We start from the raw sequence: 14,364 nt of genomic DNA, 5'->3' as shown, positions 1-14,364 counted from the left end.
AGCAGGATTTTGGAAGACATGAGGTGAGACCATAACTTACTTCTGTATGGGAATGTCTGCATTGGACCAGTGAGTATATGGGGAGATTATACAATAGCTTGAACGGTTCCTAACAGAGCTTGAGTTGTTCCTAAAAGAGAGCAACAGTGGGCAATATTGCTTGCTGGATTGAATTATTTTCTTCATTGAAGATAAATAATGGTTTGAGACTCCAGGCAATAGTGCAGTTTTGGTTTATTTTAGATTTAATTCATATTTTACTGTTCTTGTCTTGCCTGGTGATGTTGAACGTCCTGCTCTGTTCTTGTGTTACTTCCAGAAAGAGTGAATGTGAAACCAAAACTTGAGATAGTGATCTGACAGTCATTCACTGCTGCTCCTCTCAGCATTATGCATCACTTCAAGTATTATCCTTTCAAGAATGAAGCCTGAAAAGGCACGGCAGCAGTGGTTACAAGAGCCCAAAGGCAAAAATGCCTGTAATGGGAGGCCAAGAACAGTGTGCAGGGTTGTCCTCCCCTTCCTGCAGGCAGAGGAAACACTCAGCCCCTCACCCAAGAGCACGATGAACATATGGTGGTCCCACGTGGAGCAAACCTCAAATTTGAATGTCTTCTTATTTCTGTATTTCTGTTTATGCCATGTGTGACCTGTGCGTGTGGATTGAACTGTTGCCTACATGAGTGCTACTTTTCTCTGAGACACTCACAGGCTCAGGAAAACCTGCACACACTTGCTCTTTAAGACACTGATTTCTAAACCTACATTTTGCTTCAGATTAAAGCTTCAGATAGATTAATTACCTTGTTAACTATTGATAAACTATCAGAGGAAAGAATGTGCTTTGGACTGGATTGAGGTCCAGGAAGGTCATAACATTTGTTATAAAATAAAAGATATAGAAAAGAGATACAAAATGAAAGAATTTTTACATCCTGATGTCTGAAGCTGCATTATGCCAGAAGTCCTCTCACTGATTTCAGTGGGTTGACTTGCCTGGCTTGCATGAAGGTGGCTTTATCTTAAGCTACATTATCTGCACACTATAATAGAATTTAAAAGAGAAAAGTCTGAGAGAAGACAAAGAATTAAACGGTTGTGTCATTAAACCTTCAACATTTGAAAATAGGACTTTGGCACAGTTTGACTTCCCAATGGTAACTACTTTGTTTGGATTTGGTTATTTAGTTACTTATTAAGCCTCTCATAAAGCTTTCTCAATATTTCTTTTTTTTTATTAACTACTGTCACAGAAATTGTATTTAATGCTTTCTCTCTTTTCCCATATTATAGCCCTGCAACATCCAAATTAACTGGAAAGTGCAGTGATTTAATTATGAATCTGGAAAAAAAGTTTGCAGAACTTCCTTCTAACACACATACAGCAATTTTCATGGCATAAAATGAATGTGTTCTGAGTCTGCCGTTATATTTAGAGGTAACTGCACATTTTCAGCTTAGCTCTATAATCATTTTTGTTGGAGATAATCTGTCATTTGGAAACGTTGCAAGTGGAAATTAGTACACAATAACCCTCCACAATCCAAAGCAGCTCTGTGGCTTTTATAAATATACTGAACAGGCTCCTGTATGGAAATAAACAGGGCTTTTAACTGTTTCTGTGATGAGAATCAATGGGTTTATCTTTGCTACAGTGTCCACCCACAATTTATTTCATTCAATCAATTAAACACCAATTTGCTGAGACAAAAGTATAGATAAAAGAACAAGCTTGTGCCTCAGTGTTTCTTTATTAATGCAGCTGGAATTGTGAGGGATGTGACAAGCAAAATGCTGACAGATGCTTCACACAGTAGTAACTATTGCTTTTGTCTTTTAAAGTTCAGTTTGCGCAAAGTCCCATTGGAGGGGCACTCTGGTTAATGGTGTAGCTGGCTCTTACGGTGAGATTTCCAGCAAAAAATAGCATTACTAGGTTAGCTTTGCTGTACTGAAGACCTACAGGTAAGGCAAGACCATCCCAGTGAAGGGTGATGCAAAGTTGAACTTATGTCGAGCTGGTTTATTCCTGCTTGGAACTTGGTACTGCACTTGTTGCTGCAGTTTTTGCCTGGTCTGTTGTCCACAGGAGTGGACATGTGTGGGCCATCCATGCCACAGGCTGAAGTCCTAGCAAGGTGCACACAAATGGTCTCTTGGGTGGGATTTCCAAACAGCCTCGCCAGGGACGTGGGGAAGGGGAGACCACAGTCTGTTTGCACATTTTTCTTGCTGTTGTATTTTGGCCCTCATTCACTGCAGAGAAACCGCTTTGAAGCATCCAGTGTTAATGTGGTACCCATCTGCGTGCTCCCAGGTACCCTTGTTCACTCACCATGCAGTACATCGCGCCGCAGCAGAGCTTTCAGAAAGGCGTCAGCTGATGCCCATTAGAGATCAGCCAGACTGTGAGGTACCATAATGCCTCAGCAGGAGCCACAGGAGCATTATCTCTGGATATACAACTAACATCATATGTGCTTCGAAAAAGTCATGACCTAACTCTCTCAGTGTTACATCTGAAAGTAATAAGCCCCAAAAATGCAACTACCTGGTGTTTCCTTTTATAAATGAGACATGCCTCTAAAATGGTCATTAAATGGGTTGTGTGTGACACAAGCTGGTTTTATTTAGAAATGACATCTAATTTCTTGCTGGGTTTTACTTAGCTATGATGCTGCAGCCCTTGCCCATTTTACTTACCTGCCTCCAAAGGAGGGATCACAGCCACCAGCAGTGACACCTTCTGCAGCCCCCTGCAGCTTGGAGGAGGAACTTACCTACCTACAGGGGAGGCAAGCTAACAGCTTTGGAGCATCACCCTGCTAGTTTAATAAAGACATCTTAGAGTTTTTATTCTGCAATTTACAGCAAACAGAAAAAAAATCATATGCATAATAAGTATAGAAATATTATATACTAGGTATCTTAATTAAAAGTTTTATTTATGATATTTTAGTCCATTTGAAATGTTGAGAATAGCTCTAGGTTTAATGCAGGAAGGATTTTATCTGTCTACATATTAAAAGAAAAAGGGATATGGTTGTTTTAACATTTTAAGTGCCTTTATTTCAAGGGAAGACTGGAATCCTAGATTTTATTTTTTAATGAAACTTAATTCAGCCTAGTTAGAAAAACAATAACCATAATTCCTAATTCAGTTTATTAAAGTAATAAACACAGCTATTCCAGGAAATGAAAACATTTCTGCATATGAAATACAGAGTTCTCTGAAGAAGATACTCAAGTGTGGGTACCTGACATTTAGCAAGTAAGCCTGTACGTTTTGCTATAAAGCAGAGTTCTTTATATCTAAAGATACTGGATATCATCTGTTAGTACTGATGTCTCTGAACAGTGCAGATTCTTAGTATTTCTGAGAACTCATCTGACTTTATTTGGATGTTTAACCTGAATTTAGATATCTAATTTTAAGCAACTAAATATTGATGTCTTAGGACCTGATTTTCAAACGTGACGACAGCTTCAGCTGCATTAAGCCTGAAATGGCAGAACTGGAATTGATATTTAATAATGCACTCAACTCTTCGGAGGCTACAGTGCAAGAACACTGAAGTACAACATAGTTATTAAGAAAGACCATTAGTCAAATGTAGCAGAGTATTTTTTATTCATCATGATCACTCAATTCCTAGAGTTTTAAGAAAGATTAAAGTGGAAAATGCAAAAATCGGTCTATTACCACCGAAGTGGAATAGGAATATCTAGGTTCTTTCTCAGTGGGGGAGGGCTCACTCAATTTATGTTGAAGATTTTACTTCTTTTGTCTCCTGAGTAACAGTCAGGTCTTACCAATTCTGGGACCTTGGAGCTCAAAAGGACAGGGCTGGGACAGAAGGAACATTGCAGCCCCAACTGGTGGAGGTCTGTGGAAAAGCCTGAAGAAACTGATCTTACCCAGGTCCCAGGAGTGGTGTTTGAAGGGAGAAGTAGATCTGTAAGGTTGTTTGGTTTTGTTTTAGTATTGGTTGGTTTTTTTTTCTTTTTAAACAGAATTTCTCTACAATGCTTTTGTTAAAATAAATAATATTTTAAAGAGGCTGTTTGGCTTGCAGGTTATCCCAGAGGGAAGAGAAGTACAGGGATGGACCATAGCCTGTTGGCCTCAGGTAGCAGAGCAGGGGCTGAAAGGAGGGAGAATCTGAGTCGCTGCCAGCGCCTTGCACCCAGTGAGCGCTCGAGACCTGAGCCCAGAAGACAGATACACTCTGTGAGACAACAGGAAATTGCCGGCTTGTTTCATAAAACATCAATCCTTAAATTGTAAGAGGAGTGGTTATAACTCAGCAAGACTTTTTTCTCCTATGAAAATGTTTGTTTAGAAACATAGGCAGCTTGCAACATTTCTTATAAACCATCACACTGATAACAGAGATGCATCCTATGGCTATTTATGGATAAATATAGATTTTGGAGCATTGATCTCAAATGAGCCAATTTTTCATATTTCCACCTTTCTTGTAATCTTTCTGTCTGTTCAGTAATTCAGTTATCTTAGTCAATGAAATTGCTCTTTCTTCTTTTGTAGTCACTTAGCACAAAAAACTATGTTAAATCGTAACTAAAAGTGAGCTGTGTAGGGGTGAATTCCTTGGTTGCTGAAAAAGTTTGCATAAGTCTTGGTGTTCAGCAGAGGTCACTTTCATTTGCTGTTTAATATTTTGAGAGAATTGCAGAAGATGAGAGAGATGTGAGGTTTCCCACAAAAGCTACGTCTGCTGCTCCGGAGCCTTCCCCAGTGGTGCCGTTCCAGGTGGCTGATCTTTCACTTCTTGTCTCCAAAACTGGACTGGGCTTGACAACCTCCTGTTCCCCAGGACCTACAGGAGCTGCAGTTAATTAATCTTTTCCTTTTTCAAAGGTAATTACTCTGATTTGCAATTAAGGATGGTTTGTTGTGGTTTTTTTCCAGAGGTGCCATTTCACTCCATTGCTGTGTTGCCAGTGGTATCTCACAAGGGCTTGGCAGAGTCCCCAAGTGGTCATGCACCTCTTGTGAGGCAGGACGGGAGCTCCCAGGCCCTGGACACCCTCTGGGCCCAACACACTCATCAGTTTCTAGGGAATTTCTGAGCTCCCTGTTTCTTCTGTGTCTTGGATATCTCTGTTGCTTCCTGTTACGATACTATAAGAATATTGTATTGTTTCCCTTAAAAAGAGATGAGGAAAAAGGAGTGAGCGGCTTTTGATATGAGGCAGCCAAATATGCACTGGCACTGCTGGACAGTATAAGAAGCCTCCATCTGCATGAAGGAAATAATATTCAGGAGAGCTATGGAGAGTATGATACAAGGAGACTACCAGTTATTTCCAGAGCCCTGTTACAAACCAGTCTGTGTTTAGTGGCAATATATAGAATTTCAGTGAGTTTCTATTGCCCTCCAGGCAGAGCAGATCAGTTGAGTGTGCTTAAGAGGAGCACTCAGAGTAAAATGAGAGCAGAGGCGGTCACAAGAACCAGGCACTTGGAGAAATGCTTCTGAGATAGCTCCCATGAAAAATTATCACTTAGCAGCAGCTGCTGAATGACACAGCACTGTTGCCAAAGCACCAGCCTGCAGCACCTGCTCTCTGCACATTGCTTTTTTTGGCAGCAGGTTGAGAACCATCGCGCCTGTCCCGGCAGCTCCCCAAAGCAGCAGTTCCCAGTGTTTTTTAGCGGATTAGCTGACACTCAATGCTAGAATTCAAGCTGTAACACAAGCTTGTAATACAATACAGAGACATTAGGACTCTGGACACAGACAAGAAATGAAAAGTGAAGCCTAGAACACACATTTGAGCAAGTGCAGAAAAAATGAAAGCAGACAAGACACAAATCCTGGGCACAGGGGGAGATGCGCTGCTCACAGGAGCACCGCTTCCTCTTTGACTGCATGAGCCACAGAACATCATCTGAATCCCTTTTTTTTTTCATAAGCTGTGAGCTGTCTGTGAACTGAGCTTTGGCTTTTAACCCAGAAACTTTACAAAACAATACAGTAAGGTCACTCCTTGTTTCTATTTCAGTGCAGGGCTTACTGCAGTTTATGTTCTAAGAAACAGCATTAACATGCTGTAATACATTGGAATAAAAGTGTTTTATTTCCTACTGGAATTTCATGCTGCTTGTGAATTTATGAATTGGATTTCCAAGGGATAGTACTAAGCTCAAAGCAATTTTCAAAGGGGCAAGCAGAAAGTCATTAGCAACACTTTGAAAAGAAATTCTTCCTGTTCTGCATCAGTGAGATTTGTGATCCCCTTTACATATATTTTGTTATGATTATTCATTGGTTATCTTTGTGGCACTATTAAAGTAATCTGGAATAATATATTGCATATTATGAGTACCACTTTTATTATACCAGCCTCATAAGTAGGAACACAGGAACAGTGAAGGAGAAATAGAAGTGGGAAAAGATCTCCTGGGTTGGCATATCCTGTCTCCCGCTGGCACATCACATCATATAATTCCTTTCATAAATATAAGTAATCTAAAACTCTATGTTCTGTTGAATTTGAAAGGAAAATATTATTCTAGTGTGTCTAAAGATGATTAATATAAGCCAATAATGAATGTTATTCTTGAGAATTACAATAGATAACATGAAGATTTTATCCCAATCGTTGCCTTATTGTGAGGTTTCGGGAAGAAGAGTTGGGTTTGTTCTGTTTAGCTATAATTTTTTTTCCCCTGAGTGGACTTTATTGAAGAAATTGAAATAGATTATTTTCTCTTCCACAGCCTCACACAAAAGCAAGGTTGTCACAACAGCGTGTCAGTGGAGGAGCAGTTATGTGCTCAGATGCCTGTAAAAACCATGACATACAGATCCCAAACTCTTCTTTGTGGCAGTTGGGTCGAGGCTCCTGCAGACACCAGTGAGGGATGTTGTACCTCCATGCTGAGCTCCTCCCAGACTGGCCTGCAGCCCGTGCCTCCTACCCCAGGCCCAGCACCTGCAGATCCAGGTGATTCCCTGCCAGTCTCAGCTGGGGAACTTGCCAAGCTATGTAATGTTTTCCTTGCAGGTTTCAGGGGTTTTTTGGTCATATGAAAACATCCCTTCACTTGAAAGTAGAGAACTGTTCAGCAGACCTCCTTCTGCTGCCACAGTATCCTCATCACATCTGAACAACTGAATCGTTTACCATGTTATTCTGCCCTATTAACCATAATTAGTGCATTTGAAACACACCTTCTGGTTGTCTCCCCTTACTGTGCTTTGATTGCCATCTCAGAATATCCACACTGGGTTTTCTTCTGGAAGATGTGCTCCAGCATCACGCCTGTATCCTGCAACTGCAGCAGGGTGAAGTACTTGGTGCACAGCCCTGAAATATGCATACTGTGATCACTAGGTCTTCAGGACTGATTTGCCCCAAGATCCCCTCTTCCTGGGCTGTGCTTGCCAGCACCAGTAGTAACCAGTATGTCAGACGCTAAGAGGACACCATATCCCCTTGCTCTAGTAGCATCATCTTCAATCCTCATCTTCCCATACAAGCAGAATCCCATTTTCTCTTGATGCCCGAGAAACAGACTCCTCGCTACCATGCAAAGTAAATAAGATTTGCTGTTAGATATCTCAAGTACGAGATTTATTTTAGGCTATAGCAAGAATTTAATCTAAAAATGTTTTCCAAAAAGGAGAGAGATGCAGCTGAAAAAAGCCCAAGTTAATTCCTCGGCGCCTCGCCTGCAGCGTTCTCTTTCTTCCAGCAGAACCCAGTGGAATTTACCAGCACAGTGGCTGAAGAGCTCTTTCAAATTATGGAGAGAGCAAAATAGCTCCTGTAGTGTTTTTTCCTAGCTTGTTTTAGCTGTTTCTTTCTTTCCAGTTGAAACTGCCTGAAGTGAGACTAATCAGCTATTCCTCCAGAGGAAAAAAAACAGGCGATGGGAAATAAAAATAATAAATCATGGCATTTTACTATAAAGAAATGATACACATCGAGGGAGTGACTTTTACAACGTTATATTGCTCTCTTCAAGAACAGCAAACTAATAGAATAAAAAGTTAATTCAAGCAGGTTGTTTCTAGCAAATTATCACACAAACACTGCCATGTCTGCATGCACATTATCTACTTCAAATTGAAGTTAGATAGTGAGCAATGAGCTTTATCTTTCCTTTTTCTTTCCTGTTTTCTGAACCTTAATTAAGGAAGCTTATTTTTCTTATGCAGAAGCACACGGCAAATGATGCAGTTTCTTAACAAAAGGACATTTTTTGCTATGGCAAATTAGAGATACGGGTTACATTGATTATCATTTTATTCTGGTGTGCACTGAAGACAAGTTCAAGTTCATTCAAGAACATTTTTTATTTTTTTTAATTCAGATTTCTCTAAATACAATTTAGGTGATTTGGTACACAACTATTGCAATAATTTTGCTCTGCTTTTTGTTCAGCTGCATATTTGTTTAGATAAATGGTTTCCATAGGATTTGCTCCTATGGCCTAAACCAGAAGGCCACTGTCTCAAACACTGTTGTTTTTTCAGTCACTCGACTGCAGATCCCAACATTTCCTACAAGCCTGAGGATTTTTGTGTCACAATAGAACTTGGCACCTGGATGTTGTAGTGCTGTTTAAGAGCAGCACAGAGTTAACTAAAGCTGTGAGAAATCTGCAGTGTTGTACAGTTATGTTTGATACCAGCATCCAACCGTAAAACTGAAAGATCGCTATAGTGCACGAGTCTGAAAGGTAACACAAAGGCTAAATTCATTGTATCATCATACAATGTACAACACCATCTTTTAGCTTTTCACAAACCAGATAAATCCTTCTCAAACTGTCCCAAAATAGAAACAGCAACAGAATTCAGTGAAGTTGTCAGCAAGATTTCTTGAAGGGATTTCAACACATTTCTCCTCCAGGAATATGTTTCTATAGCAAATGTTTCTACAGCAAATTTCAACATTCCATTGCCTATTAAATATAACTTGCAAATATATATATATTTGCATATAATTGTAGAGGAATCTACTTTTTTTTTGTCTTCTCTAGAGTAGCTTGTACTTTAAGAAGCCACATCTGGATGATTCAAATCCAACTACAGAAATTCAGAAGGTTGGAAGTTACTGAAAACGCGAGTTAGATTGAAATTTTTCCTGTAACATTAACTCCAGCTTTTGGTTAGCTTTTTAAAAATAAGTTTCTAACCAGAAAAATTCTCAAACACACATATAAGCACATGAATAATTCTGTTAGTTTCAATAGGGAAACTAATTAAGGATGCCCAAATCCATAATTTAACAAGATGAAGCAGTAGTGATCACTACTGAATTAGCCTGAGTTACAAATATCTGACTGGTCACCCTCCACAAAACATGGAGGGAGACAGAAAACACCAGGTAGAGATTAGCCCAAATAGAGGGATCCTTTTCTAGACTCCTCCAAGACACAAGATTTGGTATGTTGTAGCTCTTCAGTGTACTTGAGGCCATAAGTATCTGAAGAAAAAACAATTCCTCTGAAGTTGCAGCTCCACAGAAGTCAAAGGGAAGTCAAATTTCTCTCTTCTTGCCTTCCCATAATGTTGGGATGCTTCACCCTGGAGGCTTCTTGCCTGGCAGATGAAGTAGTTGCCCACACCGAGGATTTCACAGTGAGGTGGGTCCAATGCAGGAGTTAACATTGCCTCCAGCCATGGTCTTTTACAGGGATTATTCTCCTAGCACTCTCCCTGTGTGCTGGCAAGCCTGTAACTTAAAAAGTAATGGTATGTACAGTGTGCTTTGCTCAGAGGCTTCGTTCTTCCTGGCTTCAGAGTTTGTCAGGACCAAAGCAGCTGGTAAGCACGCAGTGAAAATGCATCATTGTTCTTGATTAGACACTTCTGATGCTGGAAGCACATTCAGACTCCTAATCTGAAGAAATTTAGGTAAATTAAAGTGATGGAGGATTGTTAATGTATTTAAATGAAATGCAAGATATATTTCCTTACTGGAAAGAAGAATCAAACAGCTTCTTTTTGATAGCATTATGAACAATATTTTAAGTTCCTTTTCCAGCTGCTGTCTTTTAATTAACAACAGTTCAGCACAGTTTTCACATCCAAAACCATCTAGGATTGTTCTTGAATGTCATAAAATGGGTGACAATGTTTCATTTTTACTGCTGCAGTTCTAACTTTTAACTGTTTAAACTATTTGTTTATTAACCTTGACATGATAAGTGGTATAGGCCTTTAATGGTTTAATAACTCAGAAAAGTTCATAGACGTGGCTTAGAATTGACATAGGTTATCCTCAGATGAATACATGCCATATCTTTAAAGGATAAAGAAAAACAGATTAAACAGAAAGATTGTCTCTAGAAATAAAATTTTGATTAGGATTGTTTACATTATCACGTCCCCAGATGCATTGCTTTTTACAGCCACTATAGTCCAACATGATACTGAATTGTTTGGGCATTTGATGCTATCAGAGGACATGAGGCAAACTTCTGACATTAGAAAAAAAGCATATATATGTCTGTGTGTGCATGTGTGTGTATGAGTGTGAATATACTCAAAACTCTTAAGGATGAAAGGACATTTTTCTGAGTATGCATTTGTATGCTAAATTATGCAGCTCCTGTATTTCTTTGCTGTTGATGTTACTGCTGTTGGTCCCATGGCGCAGGCAGTGTGTTCATTGTAGAGGCACTTCATTTTATGTGTTTGTCTCTTTGCTTTGTGACACAAGTGATTTTGTGCTGCTAACCAAATGCACACTTTATGCATCTTCTCCCCTTTAGCATTTTCTCTCAGTAAAACGCTGCTGTTGCATGCTGAGCAGTCCAGCTGTGGCTTACACTGGTGTTGCGATATTCAGCCCAGTTTGTGTCTTCTCTTTAGGTCACAGAAGTTTTTCAGACTACAACTTTCTGTGCTGTATTTTATTGCCCTTACGCTGATCACATTGTTCTCTCCAGCCCTGTGTGCTGGTTCTTTTTATATCTCATCTTTGAAGGCTCCTTCTGTGGTTAAGCCAGCTGATGGTTATAATGTTTGAATAATAAATGTAATTTGTCAGTTCAAATAAAAAACTCCACCTCTATTTTTTCATGTTACTGTTCCTTTTCTTGTACATCTTGACTACTTGTTCAGTCTAATGATCTTGATCTTTATAACTTTGTCAACAAATGGAATAGTCAAACAGCCTCTCACTGTAATGCTCTGACAGGAGCTGGGCTTTGCGCGTATTTGCTTCCCACTTGGTTCAGTTTGTTGTGGTGCACTCTCAATCTTTTAAAGTTTCAGTGTCACCTCCAGCACTACAACTTCTTCTTCCTCCTCACTCTATTTTAATACATGACGTATCAGAAAACAAATCAGAACAGTAATGTGCATTCTGATGTTTTATTTGATTTTTAACATACTAGCAGGGGCCTCTTCTCTTTCTCACTGCCAACCTAATGTCTTTAACCTTCATTTGCTGAAAGCTTCTGTTCCCTGAGTAAAATGTCATGGTCTTGATTCAATCTGTATTTTTAATCTCAACCCGTGTGTGTATTTATATACATATATGTATATATACACACATAAATGCATATGCTTATATATAAATGTATGTGTGTACACAGGGAATTTCACAGCATTATTTTAGGGAAGTCCAAAAACAGCCCAGTGAAGCTGAGTCATGTCAGAGAATTGAATCCTTCGAGGAAGATCCTTGCAACTCTGCAAAAATGCAGATGGAAGGGGATGGATAAATGAGGCGGTCGGTGTGCAGGCTGGCTTCCCAGAAGACCCAGGAAGCAGTAAGATGCTGCAATAGTCACAAGCTGGGGCTCACCCTCTGGCTTCATGGCTTTCTGTCCCTGCTGAAGCTGAGTTCCTCCCCAAATCCTGATCTATTCAGTTTTCATCTCTTTTTGTTTTTCATATGTATTCTCTCTTACCTTATACACATCCTATATTTTACACATCCTGTCCACATAGGGGGTTCACTGCCGTGGTCAGCATCAGCAGGCCATACATACAAGACAATTTTCTGTCCTGTCAGGGTTTTGCAGCATGACTGGTACCTGGACAGGGACACTCTAATGTCTCACTCCATCACTGGCCACGTCGCTCCCGTTATATATTTGCATCGGACTAGTAAAAAAAGATTAGGTTGGTATAGCAATTATTCTCTTCGGCTGTCATTTCACTCTGTTTTATCCCAGCTAAGGGAGCAAAAATGTCAGCTTACTGCTTGCAAGTGGCCACGTAAGGCTGTGATGCTGCTTAACGGTGTGCTGACAGAAAAATCTGAGGTAGCCAATGGAGATTTTAGAGAAATGTGAGCCTGAGGACAGCGTGTTTATTTTCCAGCCCTAAGAAAAGACAAATATATTATTGTATGGGATGTAAAGGCTGATTAATGCCAGTACTCTACTTCCTCTCTCTGAAGTGGGCAGGAAAAAAGCCTGTGAAAGTCAATGGATGTTTTGCCACTGCCTTCCATGATTGGGCTCCAGATAAATGGTGATTCATGGAGCCACTTACATGGTAAATGTGAAAAATGAAAATGACCTATCCATTAACTTAATCATCATTCCATCCCTTCTCTAAGGCAAATAAAGTGCTAGATGAAGGCAGATGTTGTTGTAATTGAGGTCTTTTTTCTTATTTGAAGGGACCAATTTCTAAAGGTCATTGATGGAACTTGATGGAAATAAGCCTTTAAAGTGTGAATATTGATGGCGGAGTAAAGTGAGCCTTCAGAAGGAAGACTGTGCAAAAAATCATAACTATTTTTTAAGAAATTATGGGTCAAATTCTTCTCTCACTCAGGGCACTATAAATCTGAAGTCATCTGAAGAAATCACTGACTTCTGTTTAAACGAGGGCATGGCCTTCCTCCCTGGAATGAGCTTGAGATTTTTATTCTCACAGAGGAGAACAGAACAAAACACAATTTACTTTGATTTTGCCACAGCTTTTTTAGAAGCAGAGAAAAAAGATGATGACTGTCAGATGTCCATAAGGAAGTTCCTTTTCCTTGGCACTGCCTTCTCCCCCTTCCCCTGCACAGCACCCAGTGTGGCAGAGCCACCTCCGGCTCTGCTATTCCCCCGCACTGAGGTGTGTGGGGGCTGCCCTCCACAGGGCATCCTACAGACAGCCTGTGTGGGGACAAAAGGGAGCGCTGCAAATCTTAAATCCTTTCTATATTAGAAACCTCGATATTTAGTCCTTATAGTCCTAGAAAACAAGCTAAACAAATGGTTGAAGCATTGATATTGCCACAGATGTACAGACTGGAAGGGAGGGAGAGGATCTGTCGCTTCGTTTCAATTACTTTTTAATTACTGTTTTGTCCTCTGACTGGCTTTGCTTTAATTCTTTTCTTTATTTCTCAATCCTATGTTGTGGCATCAGCAATCTTATATTTGGCTTGAGGAATGCCTCTACCTTCTCCGTGCTTCCCTCAAAAAGTAGACATTGCTGTATGGATTGTTTTAAGATAATTTTGGAAGTTCAGAAACATACATAGATGCTATGCAGAGGTGAGATTTTGTTTTAATTCTGAGGATAAATGATATCTAAATATGATTTTTATGATTTAAAATTATTGAAAAATAATTGTTCAAAAAGAGGTATGCTGTTTGTTGTTTAAATAACACTTTTACATAAGAGCAATTCCTCCACTGAAATGATAGTAATGTACAGTTACATACATATTTATTATATGCTTTTGTTGTTTCTATTCAGTATTTAGAATATAGCAATATTTGCACATTAATTTAATTACACATTAATTTACACATTATTATGTACACATAATTCATAATTATTTATAGAAAGCACACCTAGATTTATAAACATAAAAATAATACCCTTTGCAAAAACCTACTGAGATTTTTAAGAGCAAATGTTTATGGCTGCTAGAAACTTTTGAAGGATATCATTTGCAATACTTTTCTGACACAACCTTAGCTGTCACAGCACAAACAGCCCCACTAAAATTCATCTCCTTTGGACAGCTGGTATGGTGTGATACCTGGCAGATGAAAGAAATCAAGAAGAACCAGGATAACCTAGAATACCGGAGTGAGATAAAAAAGCATCACAAATAACAGTCTCTTAGCCAAAAAAAAAAATGAAGAGGAGGTCAAATAAGTTCATCCTTCTGAGAATAACTTATAGCTCAAATACATGGCTCCTCTTCACACAAAATGAAGATAAATTTACCAACATCCTAGAAAAAACGTATGGGTCAATGATGAGAATTATGCTGCATGATAGCAAACTGCAGTACCACAGGAACGGAGAGCGGAGCAATAGAGATGCTTTGAGTAGGAAAACTAGGGAGAAGGTGGCAGGGGAAGGGATTGACACCATGTGGAGCGGTGACAGCTGGGAGGATGCTGGCTGC

Source organism: Mesitornis unicolor, unplaced genomic scaffold (assembly GCF_000695765.1).
Source record: "Mesitornis unicolor isolate BGI_N332 unplaced genomic scaffold, ASM69576v1 scaffold13238, whole genome shotgun sequence".
Taxonomy (NCBI): Eukaryota; Metazoa; Chordata; class Aves; order Mesitornithiformes; family Mesitornithidae; genus Mesitornis; species Mesitornis unicolor.
This window is presented reverse-complemented; position numbering follows the sequence as displayed.